The sequence below is a fragment of the Odocoileus virginianus genome, chromosome 4, assembly GCF_023699985.2.
Source record: "Odocoileus virginianus isolate 20LAN1187 ecotype Illinois chromosome 4, Ovbor_1.2, whole genome shotgun sequence".
Classification (NCBI taxonomy): Eukaryota; Metazoa; Chordata; class Mammalia; order Artiodactyla; family Cervidae; genus Odocoileus; species Odocoileus virginianus.
Genome location: NC_069677.1, coordinates 40,322,606 through 40,336,188, shown reverse-complemented (window position 1 = coordinate 40,336,188; position 13,583 = coordinate 40,322,606).

The following is a 13,583-nucleotide window of genomic DNA, read 5'->3' as shown; positions in this document are numbered from 1 at the left end:
ATCAAAAAATGGGCCAAAGAACTCAACAGACATTTCTCCAAGGAAGACATACAGATGGCTAACAAACACATGAAAAGATGCTCAACATCACTCATTATCAGAGAAATGCAAATCAAAACCACAATGAGGTACCATTATACGCCAGTCAGGATGGCTGCTATCCAAAAGTCTACAAACAATAAATGCTGGAGAGGGTGTGGAGAAAAGGGAACCCTCTTACACTGTTGGTGGGAATGCAAATTAGTACAGCCACTATGGAGAACAGTGTGGAGATTTCTTAAAAAGCTGGAAATAGAACTGCCATATGACCCAGCAATCCCACTTCTGGGCATACACACCAAGGAAACCAGATCTGAAAGAGACACATGCACCCAAATGTTCATCGCAGCACTGTTTATAATAGCCAGGACATGGAAGCAACCCAGATGCCCATCAGCAGACGAATGGATGAGGAAGCTGTGGTACATATACACCATGGAATATTACTCAGCCATTAAAAAGAATTCATTTGAATCAGTTCTAATGAGATGGATGAAACTGGAGCCCATTATACAGAGCGAAGTAAGCCAGAAAGGTAAAGACCATTACAGTATACTAACACATATATATGGACTTTAGAAAGATGGTAACGATAACCCTATATGCAAAACAGAAAAAGAGACTCAGATGTATAGAACAGACTTGTGGACTCTGGGAGAAGGCGAGGGTGGGATGTTTCAAGAGAACAGCATTGAAACATGTATATTATCTAGGGTGAAACAGATCACCAGCCCAGGTTGGATACATGAGACAAGTGCTCAGGCCTGGTGCACTGGGAAGACCCAAAGGGATCGGGTGGAGAGGGAGGTGGGAGGGGGGACTGGGATGGGGAATACATATAAATCCATGGCTAATTCATTTCAATGTATGACAAAAACTACTGTAATGATGTAAAGTAATTAGCCTCCAACTAATAAAAATAAATGGAAAAAAAATTAAAAAATAAAAGCCAAAAAAAAAGAAAAAACAAGATGCAGATACCAATCATCTCAGGTTGTATTCTCTTGGTGGCAAGGTTTGCTTGGTTCTATGGCTCTCTGAAGTGGAAGGTAGTTTCTGCTACTAGAAATAAAATATGTGGCAACAGCGGGCCAAGACATGGAGATCCTTAGGGTGGCTTCTGAGAGGGTTCAGTGTAAAGTTGGAAGAGTCTAGAGAATTCATATTTGAGCAATTATTGGGAAAGAATAAACTAGGTTAGACACTACTTGTTCCTAGACTTTATGTTTTTCCCACCTGCAAGTGAGATTTTTTTTTCATATTCATATCAAGAATAATGAACATAATGTTTTGTGCAGCTTCTATATTCCAGACACAGTGTTAACCACTTTATTGCATTTTATCTTATTTAATATTGAGCAGGTGGAATTATTAGCTCCATTATATAGCCCAAGAAACCAAAGCTTAGAGAGATTAATTAACTTGTTCATATTCACACAGCTGGTGACTGGTAGAAATGGGATTTGTAATTATTTGATGCCATACTTGACAGTGAACATAGCCCTTTTATATTTTGCAATAACTTTTCATTTTGTTTTATCTCTGAAATATATGTTCATTGTAATAAACAAAATACAGATAGGCAAAATAAGTATATTTTTACATTAAAGGGTTTAATTTGCTTAAGTTATTTCAAAATCTTACTCAGCATTTTGCACACTTCTCTTCCTAAGGAGAGTTAACTTTTTGAGGGTTTTCTTTTGTCCACCCACTATTCCTGGGATAGTTCTTTTAATCATTATGGGCAATCGAACGTATGTGGACCAAATAAGTCCAAGAGAAAGTTGCTTGTTGGGGCTGTCACACCAGCATGAGGTCACATTTTTTAACTGTAGTTTCCAGAGTTGGGTGATGATACTTGCCCAGATAACCCAATTTCCTGGATACGGAGCACTGTGATGCTATAATACCTTCACAAGTGCTATCAGAAAACTTGGTTAAGAGTGAATATCATGGAAGTGTTTGCTTCATAATTTTCTACTCTCAAAACATCTTTGAGTGGTAACATTCACAGACAAGAACATTTTTTATCTTCAATTTTCTCTTATTTTTGAATACTAGACTTGATTTTGCAGGAAATGTGCTCAGTGAAAGAAAGAAGAAGAGAATATGGTTGACAAAGAATAAGATAATAAAATGTATGTATCAAACTTAGAAAGTTTAGGTTAGGGAATTTTACTCTTTAGGTGAGTCCTTATTTAAAAACTAATTAGAAATAGGAACCCAAAGATGAAAGCATTCAAATAAGATTCCTGGTCAGCTGTTTCTTTTGATTAATATATTTTATCATGCATTTGAGCTATAATATTTATTTATCAGGAAGAAGAGAAATTTAATTATAAAATTATATAACATCCTCTCAACATTTTATCTTACTGTTTTCTTCACATGCATGTTGGAGAGTCATTCCTTTGTGTTAATATGTCCAGACAAGATCTTTGTTGTCTTGGGGAACTGCTCCTCTCACTTTTCAAAATATGGTCCTCATGGGGGCTGCTAATCACATTATTCTTCCCCCATCTCCGCCCCAGGATGGGGCACGGGTGCCAGACTGGGATCAATCACATATGTCATCTTTCTAGTCGTGAAGATTAGCTAAGGGACAGATGTATCAATAGGACTCAGGCCAATTTGAGTACCTGCATGAATTTTTTCTAACAGAAACGGGCAGGAAATAGCTTTGTTTCTTGTTAGTTACAAGCCTTCAGAATACAAGCCCAGAGCTTTCTGCTACCAGTTCTTGCCTCGTGGGAGTCACAGGCCTAAGATGATGAAGACATCAATCAGAAATGGAAAGAAGTGTGTGTGTGTGTGTGTGAGAGAGAGAGAGAGAGAAATCCAGTGTCTCTGAGGCTAAATCTACTTTCCAAGGTTTGCCTTTTTGCCTTTCAGAGCAAATAGATTGCAGAGCAAGTTCAAGCTAAGTTTCTGTCATTTAACTAAAAGTCCTGACTAATAGCCAAAACTCAGGGTGCTAAGTAAACAAAATCTGCAAGACATCTATTTTCTAGCTTCTATTCCCCTTGACATCTGTCTTGAAAGATTTATATAGGAAATGTTGAAGTCTTTTTGGCAACAGCATAAAAATCATATTATTCAACAAACTTATTCCACGCCTCTTTAGGGCCAGGCATTGTGCTAAGCACTTAAAATATTCAAGAAACTGAGGCAAGAAAGTACCTTATGTCCATGGCAGAAGCATACATAAAAGCCAGTTTCTACAGAACTGTGTAAGAAAGGCTTTTTTTCTTTTTAACTTTTTGGCCGAGTTGGACAGCACATGGATCTTAGTTCCCTGACCAAGGATTGAACTGGAGTGCCCAATGTTGGACGTGTGGAGTTCCAACCAATGGACCACCCAGGAAATCCCAGAACGGCTTTAATAAACATCTGTGGAAAGTGTCATGGGAACTCAAAGGAGCAAGCAAGTTCAAGCACTTGAACTCTTGAGTGTATTTTGGAGAACAGTAGAATTTTACCAACCAGAGAACAGAGAAAAGGGCACTATGGACAGAAGAAATAAGTTGCTAGGTCATGGACATATGAAAAAGATACATGCCATGTTTGGGGAATAACAAAACCTTTGACGCAACTACAGCATAATGTTTTCGAGTTGGATAATGGTAAGGGAGAAGGAAATGGCAACCCGCTCCAGTGTTCTTGCCTGGAGAATCCCATGGACAAAGGAGCCTGGCAGGCTGCAATCCATAGGGTCACCAAGAATCAGATACGACTAAAGCGACTTAACAACAACAACAACAATGGTAAGGGATTTGGTCAAACAATTAGGCAGAACTCTGTCTAAAGAGTCTTAAATGCCATGCTATGAAGTGGACTTCATCCTACAGGCTATGAGAAGCCATCTGAAGTTCTCAATCAAATGAATGACACAATCAAATTTGGACATACATGGATGTAACGAACATGCACAAACTCATCACGCAGTAAACAGTTGTATCAACTCATGTGTGAGGTTGGATGACTTTTCATACTATTAAGAGCAGTTTATATGTCTTTTTCTATGAATTTTCTGTAGACCACTTCTTGGCCTTTTTCATCTCAATTTATATATCAGTATACCTTTCACTGTATATTTTGCAAATATTTTTCCCAGGCTGCTACTTGTATTTTTTATTTTGTGAATGGTATGCTATATTTTTATAATGAAAAAAATTTAACTTTTACAAGATAAAAATCTGTCAATCTTTTTTCTCATGGCTTCTAGATTTTGAGTCATATTTAGGAATGTTTTCTTATCTCCTGACTATAAAGGAATTCATAGAAGCTTTTTCTGCATGGTGCTTTTTTATATCTTTGATTTAAATATCTGATCTGTTGGGAATTTAATCCTGGCTTATGATGTAAGAAATGGATCCAATTTAATTTTTCTCCATATGGCTACCCAGTAATCAAAACAACATTTATTTAAAGGTCCATCTTTTCCCCAATGATGTGTGATGGCACCTATAATGTATATTAATTTCCATATGCAATTGGATCTATTTCTGGATTTTCTACTTTTCCCTTTGGTGTATATGCTTATTCATGTGCTAATATAAATTGTTTAACTTACAGAGGCTGTATAGTACTGTAAAAAGTCTGATATGGGACTTCCCTGCAGTCCAGTGGCTAAGACTCCGTGCTACCAATGCAGGGGATGCTGGTTCGATCCCTGATCAGGAACTAGGATCCCACATGCCAAGTGGTGCACACAAGAAAAAAGAAAAAAATCTGATACGGCTTTTTCTCCCAGTCCTTTAGTCAGGGAAAATTGACATCTTTATGATGTTGCCTGTCTCCTTCTCTCCAGAATTGATATGTTTTTCCATTCATTAAGATCCAGCTTTTTGCAAAAACAGTCCCCAGTTTTGCTTATTTAAGTTGTGGACATTTCTTGTTAAATTTATGTTATTTTTTTGTCTTTTCTTTATTTTCTATCATAAATGGAGCCTTTACACTCTATTTTTGTTTATACATATATATGTTTATATGTGTTTATAAACATACATACATATATATCCTATTAATTTTTGTATCCTTACTTTATAAACTGGGGCTTCCCTGGTAGCTCAGACAGTAAAGAATATACCTTCAGTGCAGGAGACTCAGGTTCGATCAGTGAGCTGGGAAAATCCCCTGGAGAAGGGAACGGTAACCCACTTCCGTATTCTTGCCTGGATAACTCCATAGACAGAGGATCCTGGCAGGTTACAGTCCACGGGGCTGCCAAGAGTCAGACACGACTCAGTGACTAACACACACAGACACACACACATTTATAACCTATTATTTTATCCAAATTCTCTCACTGATTATTGTATTTTTTCCATGGATCCTCTTGAATTTTCCAGATACGTAATCACATCTTCTCTTGATAGAATTTTACCTACTTGTTCCCTTGTCATAATCCAATAGTTGCTTGCTCACATCTAACTGCTTTGGTTAGTATCTGCAATATGATGCTACATGTTATGGATATGGTAGGTATCTTTGTTCTTGACTTTAGAGGAAAAGCACTACAACATTAAATATTAAAATCAGTTTCCTCAGCTTTGGGGAAACTGATTCAGGGATTGTAATCCAGGGATTGTAAATTGATCTGTAAGATTTAGATCTATCATCTTAAGGCTTCTGTAAGACATCAGAGTGAGGACCTCCAGTGGATATGGATGGCTCTATTTTCTGAGAAAGCTCTAGATGGAATATTTACTAGGTCCTTATTTTTTGCCAGATACTGTGCTAAGTGCATTACACAAATTGCTTCACTCTAATCTAATCACAAGATATTAGAGTTATTATCATTCTCAAATTCCAGGATAGGAAGCTGAGACACTGAGGTTAAGTAATTTATCAGCATCATCTAACCATTAAGTGGTCAAACTAGTATTAGAATCCAGGCAGCCTAACGTCAGAGCTTAAATATAACTCCTATGTATGTGATGCTGACTCATAGGATTTGGAGAGAAACTAGTTATTCATTGCAGCTGAAACACTGGGAATGAATTAAATCCTTAAGATTGTATAGAGGAAGAGTGAAGAGTGACAAGAAAAGTGCTGAGAGCCAAAGCATGAAAAAAGCAGGCAGAAGAGGAATCCAGGGGAGACAGTGAGAAGGGGCAGGTAGAGAGAAAAACAAAGAAGAGAATACATACCATGGAATTAGAGAGAAAAGAGTCAGGAGTGATGGAGAATTCTAGTAGGGAATATGGTTTATTTTCTGACCCTGATTCTTTATTTTCAGGCTCCAAAATTTTCCATCAAGTTAATCAATTCTTATTTGTTTGTTTGTTTCCATTATTTCCAGACAAGAATACTTGGCTGGTATGAAATATTGCAGGACAGTTACAGCCAGCTTAATGAAATTTTCACAAAATTGTAAAACTGAAAAAAAATCCCTTACCATAAGAGCATCATAATGTTACCTTAAGAAAATTACAAACTAACAAAGGTTCACATTTTGCTTAAATATATTTCAAGTTATCAGTCAAAACATAAGTAATATGCAATCCCACAAAAGGAATTTGGTTAATTATAATTATAATCTCTAGCAGATTTTAAATGGTGGCTCAGATGGTGAAGCATCTGCCTGCAATGTGGGAGACCCTGGTTTGATCCCTGGGTCGGGAAGATCCCCTGGAGAAGGAAATGGCAACCCACTCCAGTATTCTTGCCTAGGAAATGCCATGGACGGAGGAGCCTGGCGGGCTACAGGCGGGGTCGAAAAGAGTCAGATACAACTGAGAGACTTTAGTTTCAGTTTCAGCAGATTCTAAAAGTCAACCTTTACGTATGGGGAACAACATTAAATCCTGCAGTACAACGTTATTTTAACAGCTCTGGTTTCTTCCTCGTCACCTACTCTTCAATTGGAACTGCCATATAAGGAATAAGAACCAACACAGTGATCAAAAGAACAAATGACTTATCAAAGTTTTTTTTTTAAATGTCTATAACTAGTTTAACATAGCAGTAAATATATTGGCTTGTTTTGTGATGTTTATGTCATGTCCTTCTTTGTAAGACATAAAATGCAAGATCAATGTGGTTATCCATTTGGCCTTGGTTGAAAATATTCCAGCACAACATTGCCATTCATCTTCATAGTCATTTAAATGCAATCTGTTACTCAGTTTTGTGATTTAATTTTATATTTTATGGAGTTGATAGGATTCCAGAATTGCTTTCTGAATCATCCGTCTTATACACACATAGGGGAAAGCTTTAATCCTTCCATCTCTATGCAAGGAAAACTGTCACAGAAATCGAGCCCCCAGAAGGAGTTCATCAAGAGCGGGGAGGATGGAGAGAATGAATCAATAGGGTTTTATTTTTCCGCAACTCATAATGTTGAGTAATCTTCTAACCAGTTTCCTTTTGAGAACGATTTGTTGAATATGGTAACATCTGCCATCTAGTGGCTGAATTAAAGTACTACACAATGAACTCCAGTTCAGTTTAGTCGCTCAGTCCTGTCCGAATCTGCAACCCCTTGGACAGCAGTATGCCAGGCTGCCCTGTCCATCACCAACTCCTGGAACTTATTCAACTCATGTCCATCGAGTCGGCAATGCCATCCGAATATCTCATCCTCTGTCGTCACTTTCTCCTCCTACCTTCAATCATTCCCAGCATCAGGGTCTTTTCAAATGAGTCAGTTCTTTGCATCAGGTGACCCAAGTATTGGAGTTTCAGCTTCAACATCAGTCCTTCCAGTGAATATTCAGGACTGATTTCCTTTAGGATGGACTGGTTGGATCTCCTTGAAGCCCAAGGGACTCTCAAGAGTCTTCTCCAACACCACAGTTCCAAAGCATCAATTCTTCGGTGCTCAGTTTTCTTTATAGTCCAACTCTCACATCCATACATGACTACGGGAAAAACCATAGCCTTGACTACACAGACCTTTGTTGGCAAAATAATGTCTCTGCTTTTTAATATGTTGTCTAGGTTGGTCATAACATTTCTTCCAAGGAGCAAGGGTCTTTTAATTTCATAATGAACTAGAAAATTTTATTTTTATGTAAATAATATGGGGATGGGGTGGCTTCCCAGGTGGCCCAGCAGTAAAGAATCAAAGAATCTGCCTGCCAATGCAGGAGACACAGGAAACATGGGTTTGATCCCTAGGTCAGGAAAAATCCTCTGAAGTAGGAAATGGCAACCCCACTCAAGTATTCTTGGCTGGAAAATTCCATGGACAGAGGAGCCTGGTGGGTTACAGTCCATGGGTTCACAAAGAGTCAGACACAACTGAGCGACTGAGCATGCACATAAAGGAGAGAAAAGGTTTTGGTCATTGTATTTCACCTACATTTTCTGTTGTTGGTATCATACAGATTTTTAACACACTATTTTTTTGTGTGCCAAATTTGATCTAATAACAGTTTACTTTCTTTGTGTGTGCATGTTCAAAGTAAAGGGGGGAAAAAGCAGAAAGTAAATAATAAGAAGAGAAAGAAAGATAAACATTTTTTAACCTGCTGCAACAGAAGATATAAACAGTAATAATTTATATTTCTTAAATTGTTTCACTTTTAGGGAGATTCCATTTTATCATTGAACAAATGCTAATTTATTCTTGAAACATAATCAAATAGACTGTTTAAATTAAAACATCACAGATAAAAATGAGTGTATAAATCTTGCCTTTTATTTTTACTATTGTTAACCTATTATACAGATGGTAAAGAATCTACCTGCAATGCAGAAGACCCGGGTTTGATCCCTAGGTCAGGAAGATCCCCAGTGAAGGTAATAGCTACCCACTTCAGTATTCTTGCCTGGAGAATTCCATGGGCAGAGGAGCCTTGCAGGCTGCAGCTCGTGGGGTCACAAAGAGTCAGACACGACTTAGCTACTCACACAAACTATTATATGCAATACTTTCCCATCTCTGACAGAACTGACTTTAATTGGATAGTCTCCGTGATGAAAGTAATGATCGATTTTCTGTCCTTACCTTATTCAATTCTCAGCAGCACTTGACGTAGTTGACAGACTCCTCCCTCCTGGAAGCACTTTCTTCACTTGGATTCCAGGACACTATATTCTTCCTGCGGCACCAGCTACATAATTTGTGGGCCCAGAGCAAGATGAAAACGTGGGCTTTCTTGTTCAAAAAGCAAGGGAAAAATATATCTAAAAGTCATAAATCATAAGAAAGCTTTTTCCTTTCTTCCACTGTCTCTCGTTCAACTTATTTTTTTTTTTTGCCTTTTGAGGTTGCTCATAAATAAAGAAAAATTTAGAATTTAAATTATCAACATGAATTTTGCCATTCAATTTTACAATATGCAATGCCAGAGTTAATGAAAATATAAGAGCATTTAAGTCATATGAATACACAGTTGATAGTTTGCAGCCCATGCATGCATATATAATTTTTATTTTTCCCAGAACAGTGAAAGTGCTGCATAAGACTAATTCAATTATTTTTATTTCACTTCTTGTGATACATTTATTCTATCAATACTCTCTACTTTGGCTAACAGATGAGAAAAGGAGGACTGAAAGGAAAAGGCTGTATGGGTTCTTCTGTCTTTCCCGCTCCTTCTACATTACCCTTTCCAGTGTAAATCGTTGGCTAACGCAGAGAAATAATGTAAGCAGCTCTTTGCAGTAGACAGTCCTCAGCAGGAGGCCCCTTTTCTTGTCAGTTTAACAAAGCTATACTGTAACTAACTTTTAAACCAAGCACCACCATCCTGTATTCATCTCTGGCTCTAGCACACCTTTCAAATCTCTTACTCACACAATGCCTTGCCTCAACTGTTGGTTCTTTTTGTAGATCAAAGAAGTAGAAATGAAGAATAAGTAATGAACAAATGACTAGCTCTCTTCTCTAGCTTCCCTTTCAGCAATCTTCCTAACAAATTGTGTGACCGAACCCTGTGAACAAGATAACTTCTAGAGGAATGTCTCGAGGAGTAATAAGGCCGCACAAGTCTGCGAAAGTGGGGGATGGTGATGACCCTGACCCCCTATCTCAATGATTAGCTGAAATTCCTTCCTTCCTTTCCTTTAACACTTTCATGGCCCAGGAGAATCTGCAGAGATGGTTTTCAGGGAACACCGAGTCTACCTCAGCCTTTCCTTCCTACCATTTGTGAGAAAATAATTGATTTTGTAAGCGATGAGCTGCAGGACCCGATCAAATGTTAACAGTAACATAAGCAAGAAAGGACAGGATAGGGTTATTTGGTGGTTCATGCTTTTTAGGTCACCATTGCCTTCTTCTGCTCCAAAAGCAACTTTTGATTTGAACAGAAAGCACCGCCTCTAGACGCTGTCAGCACCAGCACCACTGCTTGTCCTGTTGGAGGTGTAGTCCACCTGCCTGTCCTTGATTTGAGTCTGGCTGAGCACCCAAGCAGCATGGGTCCCCTCGAACTCTGTGTTCATGAAGCATCAGGAATGTGAATGGGGGTGTCAAGGAATGGCCAATATACACAATGTGTGTATCTTCTGTCCTCACTTGCACACTCCATTGTGCCATCAAACTTCACCTACGAAACATGAGTTCAAAGATAAGTAAGAATTGGGGGCAGCTGAGCAACCAAGTCTGGGGCCCTTCTGAGCACCAAGCGCCGTGTGCTGCATGGGTCACACACCCAGGAAGCCTCATCATCGGCTGCACCTTCTCAATCTTCCTCTTGGCTCTAGATGTTATGACGAGTCAGAGCTAAGCCTCTTCTTTCATTGCTTTCTTCCTTAGGTGATGTCATCCAGCCCCTAGGCTTCAAATGTCATCTGTGTGGGGATTGCTCCCTCATTTGTTCTACCAACCCTGACCTGTCCTCTGAGCTCCAATTGTGCATATCAAACTGCCTGCTTCGCCTTTCCACTTTGATGTCTAGGGTGAGGGTGAAAGTCACTCGGTTGTGTCCGACTCTTTGCGACCCCACGGACTATATAGTCCATGGAATACTCCAGGCCAGAACACTGGACTGGGTAGCCTTTCCTTCCTCCAGGGGATCTTCCCAACCCAGGGATCGAACCCAGGTCTCCCGCACTACAGGCGGATTCTTTACCAGCTGAGCCACCAGGGAAGGAAGCCCCTTATATCATCGCAATTTCTCCACAGACTTCTGCCTCCTCTTACCATCCTAGCTCACTATTCACTATTCACTTTGTCATTTAAACACAGGAGTCTTTATTATTACTATTATTATTATTCTCCTCCAATTCCCTTAAATCTAAATCAGACACAATACATATCAGCTTTACCTCTCTAGTATATCTCCACTTTAATCACTTCTATCTACCTATGGGGACTTCCCTGGTGGCTCAGTGGTGAAAAATCTTCCTTCAAGGTAGGAGACGCTGGTTTGATCTCTGGATTGGGAAGATCCCCTGGAAGAGGGTGCGGTAACTCACCCTGGAGAATCCCATGGACAGAGGAGCCTGGTGGGCTACAGCCCATAAGATTGCGAAAAGTTGGACACGTCTGAAGTGACTGAGAACACATGCATGCTCATATACCTTTGGAGAGAGATTTAAGACACCTAAGACACTTCTATTTATTTCTTGAACTGCTGTAATGGCCTCTTGACCCAAGCTTTGCTTCCATTTGTTTCTCTGTGATTATTTCTCCACATGGTAGCTTGAGTGATCTTTCTAGAAAGAGAGTCTTTTCACAAACTTTCCCTGCTTAAATCTCTTGAGTGGCTTCCCAGCATATTTTAAATAAAATCCAGACTCATCGAATGATCCTCAGATCACATCTCCCCTCCTGACCTTATGTCCTACCACCCTCTACCTGGGTCCCTGAGTTCCAGTAGCTTCACCTTTCTCTTTGCTGGAAACACCCCAAGTTCAATCTCATCTTAGAGTCTCTATATCTGCTGTTCCCTCTGCCTGGAATACCTCTCCTGTCCCATTCTTCAAATTGCTCACTTTTTCAGTTCTTTCAGTTCTCTGTTCAGACATTGTCTTCTCAGAATGGTCTTTCCTGGCTATTGTACCTAAAATAGCATCCTCTCCTACCCCCCAAACTTATTATGCCGTTACCCCATCTTGTACTTTTCAGATCACCTATCTGTAATTGTACTCCTTACCCATTTGTTTACTTGTCTGTCTCACCCGCTAGAATATAAACTCCAAAACACAAATCTTTGTCCATTCACTGCTGTATCTTCAAGGCTTAGGACAGTATCTGGCATGTAGAAGGTGCTGAATATTTCTGGAATGAATAAAGGGATGTTTTATCTTTGTATCCATGGAAGCTAGCATAGCACAATGTTTTGCTCAATGCAACCAATCAATAAACATTGTGGAAGGAAGGAGGTTGGAAAAGAATTTCCATTTCTCAGTTTATTAGTTCTGTATAAAACAATAAATAGCTTGCTTAGTTCTTGTGACTGGCATCTAAAATATTATTTCAAAATTAGATGAATTCTGCCAACATACTTTACTTTTTAAATATACATATTTTATTATTCTAATAAGATTAAAATTTCTTTTTATTGGAGGGTGAATTGAATTAGGGTTTAAGTTGCAAGAACTTTTTTTATGGTCCATGATAAGAATTATTAGTCTCTCTTTTTTTTTCTCTTAAAGCTCTGATTTACCCTACTACAACGGTATATACACAAAATACTTAATTTTCTATTTGGTTGTAATAGTCTCACAGGCAAAAGTCAAAATGAGATTTGAATTATGTTTTGTTGATGGGTGACTGATTGCCTAATGAATATCTAAGTAACATTTCATTGCCTTTGTTGATAAATATGACATTGTATTTTCATCTATTATTCATGAAAACTGATAAATATGATTGCTATAACTTTTGGAAAACAAGTATTTAGGAGATCTCTTTAAGTACAACAAAAGCAATATTACATCTTAATAAGACTAACCTTGTACTAATAGATTTCAGTAAATATATGGTGACCAAATTTATATGGCTTTTTCATTTGAATTCAGTATATACACATTTAATGAAATAGCTATTTTATTATGAATAAATTCAGGATCTGGAAAGTAGATATAGATAGGTAGATATAGTTAAGTGAATGGAGCCATAGTAAAATTTGGTTTGCTTACTCACCTTTCAGCACTCTCTTTCTGAACCAGCTCTCCACACCTTCAGGAATAGTCAACTCCTTCTGGGTTAAGTTCAATAAGCATTTTTAAGTAACTCACATCCACAACATGAAGTGTGCTAATACTTAGGAATGTAATCATGAATAAGATACATTTTCTGTTTTTTTTTTTGAGGTTCATAGCTTATTGGGAAAAGTAACAGATATCTTCTTATCTGAAAAAAGTTAAAATATAGGGGTACTATAAAGATATTGCCAAAGTAATAAGAAAGCAATGTGGGCTAAATTATCTTGAAGGACAAAGAGGATAGTATAAGGTTGTGTTAAGATATGTGGAGAGTGTTAGAGAAAGGGCAATTAGAATGAGACACGACACATGTGCCTTGGAAATATTAATATTTGAAATGTTCTAAATAGGCAACCACTCTGAAGTTCTCAGATATCACACTGTATACAATGAAACCCACTGAAGAGTTTCAGGCAATGGAGTGATGGAGGCTA